The sequence below is a fragment of the Garra rufa genome, chromosome 20 (assembly GCF_049309525.1).
Source record: "Garra rufa chromosome 20, GarRuf1.0, whole genome shotgun sequence".
In the NCBI taxonomy this organism is placed as follows: Eukaryota; Metazoa; Chordata; class Actinopteri; order Cypriniformes; family Cyprinidae; genus Garra; species Garra rufa.
In genome coordinates, this window is record NC_133380.1 from 42321976 (window position 1) to 42329993 (window position 8018).

Genomic DNA, 8018 nt, shown 5'->3' on the forward strand with positions numbered 1-8018 from the left:
CAAGAACCTGATGGTCACTTTAATTGAGCTCCATTATCATGTGGAGATAGGAGAAACCTACAGTGGGACAAACATCACTGCAACACTCCGCCCATCTGGGCATTATGGGGGTGTGGCAAGACTCAATCCTCTCCTCAGTAAAGACATGAATGCACACTTGCAATTTGCAACAAAAAAAGCACCTCAAGGCCCCTTAGACTGTGAGAAACAAGATTCTCTGGTCTGATGAATCTCAATTCCAAGCATCATGATTGAAGGAAACCAGGCACTGCTTATCACCTGGAGTACCATCCCAAAAGTAAAGTGTGGTGGTTCGCAGCCTCATGCTGTGAGGCTGTTTTTCTGTGGTAGGGACTGAGGGACTCATCAGAGTAGTAGAAAAGCTCAATGTGCCAAAATATAAAAATAGCCTTAATGAAAACCCAGTCCAGAGCATTCAGAACCTCAGACTGGGCAGAAGGTTCACCTTCCAACAGGACAATGAGTCTAAGCACAATTGAGTGGCCCAGCCAGAGCTTGGGCTTGAACCCAATCAAACATTTCTGGAGTAACCTGAAAATGTCTCCAGACAGACCCCATCCTAGCTGACAGAGCTTGATAGGTGAAGAGGTGAGGAATGGCAGATCAAGGACCAGCAAAAGGACCAGCATAATCCAGCCAAGGTCCAGCATAAACCAGCATCAAAACCTACCTAACCAGCATCCCAGCATCAAACATACCTAACCAGCATATGCTGTTTTTTTCAACAGGGCTATTATTCAGAACAGAATAACAGAATCTATTACTGTAATGATAATCTGTTTCAGAAAAATATGTCACATTCAAGAGAAGATAAAATTTAAAGAGACAGATTTTTTTCTTAGCAAAATACAATACTGCCTTCTTCAATCCCCAAGAAGAAAAGACATTCTTCCGTCCTCCTCCGATGAAAACCTCTCTCCTCACAGCTGCTCCACTTAGAAAACAAACCTCCTGTAATGAGATCTAGCATGCAAATATTTTTTTTTTACATTTATTTACATACACTCTATATTAAATATGTATTCATGTAATCTTTTAAGAAATAATAAAATAAATCAGCCTTAAAAAATCCTTTGCATTAATATTTACCCCACACCTTGAATACATGTCTGTACAGTCTTAGTCATTTAAAAAATGTTTTTAAATAAATGTTTTCATGGTAAAAATATTTTTAACATTCATAAGCAGTAGCAGTCAAGCACATCACTTAATGTGCTAATGTTGCAATATGGAAATGATGCAATGCACATATATCTTTAAGTCAACTTTATTTTTATAGCGCTTTATACGATAGGCTACATATTGTTTCAAAGCAGCTTCACAATATTTAATAGCAATATTACACAATCAGTGACACAAACTTAAAAATTAGGCAAATTCAAAAGCAGCTGTTTTGAGATTAAAAGATGATCAATCAAAATATTTTACCTGGGGATAATTTGTAACTTTTTTTGTTATAAAGGACACATTGTTATTCTCATAATCTAAAAAATGCACTTTATTTTACATACATAACATTATTAGGTTATGTCAACACTAGCACTTGAACATAAACACCACTGAAAAACGGATTGTGATTTTGGGCATTTTTTTTTTATTTTAAAAGAGGTGCCGAAAGTTTGTCTACAGAGAGAGGAGCTGTCTATGTATGGAGCTGTAAAGATGAATGTCAATTGGGAGGAATATTAGCGGTCCATTTTTAAAGAGGAGCTTTCATCATAAGTACATATTTTACACCTCAAACCCTGTTTTTGTCAGGAGCATTTTATTGCATCATGTGCAGTCGTTATCGCCATTAATTTGAGTTTCAGAGAAGTCGTTAAAGTGTAGCCCAAGCTTTGTTTGGGCGAATGGACATGGTTCAGGCCAGACTGAACTGCATTTGCTCAGATACTGTTGAATTTTTCAGGTGTATTAACGCTTTGAAAAAGGAATCGCTAAATATGAAGTCAGGACTGAGGTCCACCGCGATGCAACTTCTGGAGGCACGTGAGGAGGACAACAAGCTGGAAGCTCAAAGAAAGGTGGTTGTATATATATATATATAAAAATAGCCTAACTTATATCTACATTTCAGCTGTTCCAGTTTAAATGAGTGTAGTGTTTTTATATGTGCTTTTGTCAGGAGTTGCAGATGAGGTGGGAGCGCTTGAGAGAAAGAAAAGAAAATCTTAAAGGTGTCATCGGATGCCCATTTTCCACAGGTTCATGAAATGAAAAGACTATGATATACTTTGGTTAAAATTTCTTAATAGTAGTGTAATAAAACACCTTTTTACCTTGTCAAAATCAGCTCTGCAAAAAATCAACTCATTTCATTGCATGGTCCCTTTAAATGCAAATGAGCTCTGCTCACCCCGCCCCTCTCTGATGTCGGATTATGAGCCATAATGTTTACTTTAGCCGCATTTTGCCGCGTTTAGTGGCGAAACTTGCCAACAAGCACATTATTAAGAAAGGTCATTTGCAAAGATGCATAAAAAACCCTTATACTCACTTCTGCTGTGGGTGAAGCTAGACGCATATGCAGATCGGGATCTGCGCTTTCCTTTTAAAAAGTAACGTTATCCTCTGCGTGTGTCAGGAGTAAATGACTACTGCTATGTTCATTATTACATCCAACAACAGAACACCTCAATCGCTCAATCAGAGACATTCTTGTCTTCCTCTGCACCTGAGTAGACACAGTGGCGATCGGAGTCGGACTGTTTGAGCTTGGTGAGGGTTAGGGTTAGGGTTAAGGATAGGGTTAGGGTTAGGTTAGGGTTGTTTGAGCTAAGGTAAGGTGCTCATGTCAATCAACTATCGTGGGAGCGACCTCTGTCAGTGTGCCGTCACACCAACAAAAAGCTGAGAATGACCTAATTTTAAAAAGGGGATATTACTTTTAAAGATTAAAAAATACCACTGGGTGGATTTTTATCATTTGAGGGTGGTTGTGTACACAAACTGCCAACAAACATTAATGTTCAAACAACATCTAAAAGTTAGTTTTGCATCCAATGACCCCTTAAAAAAAAGTCAAGTCAACATTCTGAAGCAACTATGTGGAAATGAATGTATAATGTGTAAACAGACTTTAATCATTGGTAAAACCTTTTTTGCCAATTTCTCCTTTAAGAAAAATGAGGCCAAATGGTTAAGGGTCATAAAAACAACAAAAGAAGAGGAAGAAAAAATCAAAGAGCTAAAGGAGGACATTAAAAAGCTAACAGAATGGTATGAAGCCCTGCTGGCACAAAAAAACCTACTGGACCAGCGCAAGCTACAGGGCAAACACCAGGAGACCACTGCAAAGGTAGGTGGTCTGGAAAGGTAGTCATATACTTTTATACAGGTCCTTCTCAAAAAATTAGCATATTGTGATAAAGTTCATCATTTTCTGTAATGTACTGATAAACATTAGTCTTTCATATATTTTAGATTCATTACACACATTTGAAAGTAGTTCTAGCCTTTTAGTGAGCATTGCCGTAAACATGTCCGAGATTCACTCCTCCGAGGATTATTCCTCAGACGCCGAGCATCCTGCAGCTCCTCCAGCCTCCATCCAGGTTGCCGCTCAGGCCACCAGCGCCCAGCAGGATCCACCAATCGAGCCCGCGGCTGCATCACGGGGCCCGCAGGCCCTCACGCACCGCCGCTGCTCGCACTCCGAGACGCCAGCTCACGCCGTCTCCACCACCTTCTAGACGCCGGGCATCTTCCCCAGCGTCCTCCTATGGTTCAGCCTTCTCCTGCATCCCAGCCAAGGAAAAATGGACCGTAGCCGAGCTTCGCAAGGCGCTCACCAGCGCCGGCGTCACCTTTACACGCCATTCCTCTAAAGCGGAACTCCTCGCTCTCTACTCATCTCTCCAACAGCAGAAAAAAAACCTACATCTACCCCTCCCACCAGGGCTTCAGGCAGAGCGCGCTCAGGCCGCAGCGCCCCCTACTCCACGTCAGGACACAGCAGAAGGCCGTCACCGAGTTTGGGCCACGCCCCGGACACCGCAGTCTCCAGCCATGGCCACCCTGCTCGACCTTCGAAGCGGGAGCCCGCTGCTCATGCTGGCAGAGAGCCAGCCATCGCCTCCACGAGCCGCCGCAGCAGCACGAACTCGCCCACTCCAGCGGCCGATTCCCGTCCGCAACCCGTGCCTCTCCTTTCTCTCCCCTTTTCACGGCCCGCAGCTCCGCCTTCCGCTCATAGCACGAGCATTCCCCCGCTCATGCCACAAGCACCGGTGCCTCTCATTCCCCCTCTCTTCCCCCCTCCCTTTCCCGTTTCAGGAGACGGCCGCAACTCACGCTTACAGCCTCTATCAGTCCCCGCAGCCACTTTCCTTCCTTCTCAGGCCCGTCCTCCCTTCTCATTGGCCTCAGCCACACCTCTTCCAGCCCCGCCAAACGCTCTAGCGCTGGAACCTCCCCCAGTCCCCAACTCCATCAGGACCCAGATTCTAGCAGGTGCGGATGTTGATCTTTTCACCCTCTTGTCACCAATCTTACCCTCACCCGCCGATCGCCAAATCAACGTGCAGAAGTCATCTGCACCACTTTCCCCCACAGGAGGCGCGAGCTCAGCGACTATTGCGAGATAACTCGCGCTGTCATTCGGAGGTTTCCACTTTTTTACATATCACAAGATGTTCGCCGCCACATGTGCCATCCGAGTAGCCCAGTGGAACCAGTGTCCTTACTGGGGACCTCTGGACACCGAGCTCCATAACAGAGTCTTCCTGGGCTGCCGTAACATCTCCTGCGCAATTTGCCGTTCTTTTTCCCACCCCACCTCCAGCTGCACCTTCATCAACCCATACATTCCTCCCAGCCCAGAACCATCCCAACCCAAATCTACGAGCTACGTCCCCCATGGAGACCCCAGTTACCCCTACTCCCTCACTTCGCCGCCGCCCTTCTTCCTCTGGCAACCAAGTCTGCACAGACTTTAACAGCGGCAGGTCGTTATATGCATGTGTGTATTTTTTGTGGCGGCGCTCATGCACGTCTGGTTTGTCCTGTCCATAAAGCTGCAAATAAAAATCAAAAAAGATATTTATTGACTCCTGTAAATGTTTCCCGCTTATCTGCTGAATTGCTTCATCACCCTGACCCCCATTTCACACATTATGTTCTTTCAGGTCTCACACATGGATTCCACCCCGGCGTCCTGAGCCTCCCCTCCCAAAACCTCATCTGCCCAAATCTCCACTCCGCTCTCACCGAACCCGAAATAGTGGACGGCCTAATCAAAAAAGAAATAGACTCAAATTTCATGATAGGCCCCTTTTCTGTCCCTCCCTTTAGCATCTATCGAGTCAGCCCCATCGGCATTGCCACCAGAAAATTCTCAGGCAAAAAACGCCTCATAATTGATCTTTCATCTCCGCATAATTCCCCATTCCCTTGCATTAACAGCCTCATTCCGCTCGAGGAGTTTTCTCTTCACTATCACGACGTCGACCAAGCCACTACCTTGATTAAAAAAGCAGGTCGCGGCGCTTGGTTGGTCAAAGTCGATATTACTTCTGCTTTCAAAGTTATGCCCATCCACCCAGATTTCTGGCACTTATTTGGCATTCGCTGGAAAAACGAATTCTATTTCGCCGTCCGCCTCACTTTTGGTTGCAAAAGCAGTCCAAAAATCTTCGACACGCTGTCGGAGGCAATTTGCTGGATCCTCTCCAACAATTACAGTTTACCCTATCTGATTCATCTTTTAGACGATTTCTTAATCATCTCACCCCCAGATTCCGTCCCAGCCGCACACCTCTTGACAACCCAAAAGCTTTTCTCGGCCAAGACAAAACCGAGGGTCCTAGCACTTCCATCGAATTTTTGGGCATCAATTTAGATTCCCAAAAATTCCTGGCTTCCCTGCCCAAAGAAAAAATTGACAGAACGATTCTAATAGCCTCCACTCTGTTAACAAACTCTAGCTGTACAAAACGCGAGCTGTTATCCATTCTGGGTCATCTAAATTTCGCGATGCGCATCATCCCTCAAGGCCGCCCCTTCATCTCCCACCTCCTCTCCCTCTCCTCCTCCGCCCACGCACTCGAGGACCGCAACAAGCTCAGTTTATGGATTTCCTTCCTTAAACAGTGGAACGGCTTATCGTTCTTTTACAGCAATTTGGTTTCTTCCCCAATCGATATCAAATTATATACCGACGCCGCCCCCTCCGTCGGCTTCGGAGGTTTCCTCCGGGGCCGCTGGTTCGCTTCTACCTGGCCCCCCGAGTTGGCAGATTTGCCTCAGCAGCTATCATCCTCAGCGCTGTTTGAACTTTACCCGTTAGTGGCCGCAGGTTTCCTATGGGGCAAAGAGTGGTCCGCCACCAGCATCGTCGTCCACTGTGACAACGAAGCTACAGTGCACTGCATTAACAAAGGCCGTTCCAACTCCCCCGCACTTATGCCTTTGCTCAGACGCTTGATTTGGATTTCAGCTTGTGACCAATTTATCATAACTGCAAAACACATCCCCGGGTCAAAGAATCAAATCGCTGATTCTCTCTCTCGCTTTGCTTTTCAGAAATTCAGATCGCTGGCTCCAGAGGCGGACCCGCTGCCAACCCCAGTTCCTCCCTATTCAAAACTGATATTCCCATAGACCACTCCCTGAGACCCCTCCTCAAAGCATCCCTCAATTCCATTCTCCAAGCTGTCTCCCCTAGGACTCTCCAATCCTATCTTACAGCATGGAAATGCTTTAAAACTTTCCACGCCGCCTACAGTTTACCTTTCCCCGATTTTTCCCTGCTCACTGTCACCTCATTTATCTCCCATCTCAACTCCAATAAAAACCTCCAAGCCAGTTCCATTAAAGGATACCTAAGCGGAGTCCAGTTTTTCCACAAACTGTTATTCGGCTCGCCTTCACCCCATATTTCCAATTCTCAGACATCCCTCTTCATCAAAGGTATACAAAAAACCCAGCCCAGCCACCCAGATCCCAGACAACCCATCACCCTAAAGATCCTGACCAAATGCATCTCCACGCTCCGTAAAGGTTACCATTCTATTCATACCGCCCGCACATTAGACGCAATGTTTATCTTGGCTTTTTTCGGTTTCCTCAGATGCTCTGAGCTCGCCATTACATCAGGCTTCAACCCAGCTATCCACCCTACCACCCCCGATCTAGCAGTTCTAGACGGCGAGACAATCTCTTACTTCATAAAGCAAAGTAAGACAGACCAAACTAAGAAAGGCCATTATATATATATCTTTAACCTTCAATCACCCCTCCAACCTTTCCAAACCCGACCCTCTCTTTATAGATGACTCCAACCGCCCGTCACACGCTTCTGGTTCCAAAAGCACCTTAAATCCATCTTACTTCTCTCTGGCACCCCAGCTGACAATTTCTCCAGCCATTCATTCCACATAGGCGCAGCAACCACAGCCGCTCAAAAAGGCCTCTCCCAACAGCAGATCCAAGCACTCGGCCGGTGGTCATCGGAAGCTTTCAAAAGCTACATCCGATCAGATCAATGCAATGCTCGCCCCCGCTGGAGCCCCCCTTACGCACAGCAGTGCTCGCCTCGCTTTTCCTCTCACGCTCAGCAAACGCATGGCTCCTGTTGAAGCCCCCGCTTATTTCCCTACGCGCAGTAAAGCGCGCCCCGCTGGAGTCCCCCCCTTACGCACAGCAGTGCTCGCCACGCTTTTCCTTTCACGCTCAGCAAACGCATGGCTCCTGTTGAAGCCCCCACTTATTTCTCTACGCGCATGCACGCGCGTCCCGCTGGAGCCCCCCTTATGCACAGCAGTGCTCGCCCCGCTTTTCCTTTCACGCTCAGCAAACACATGGCTCCTGTTGAAGCCCCCGCTTATTTCCCTACACGCATTCATGCGCGCCCCCGTTGGAGCCCCCCTTACGCACAGCAATGCTCGCCCCGCTTTTCCTCTCACGCTCAGCAAACGCATGGCTCCTGTTGAAGCCCCCGCTTATCCCCCATACGCGCAGCAATGCAAAGCCCCGCCGCAGCCCCCCGCTTATTCCCC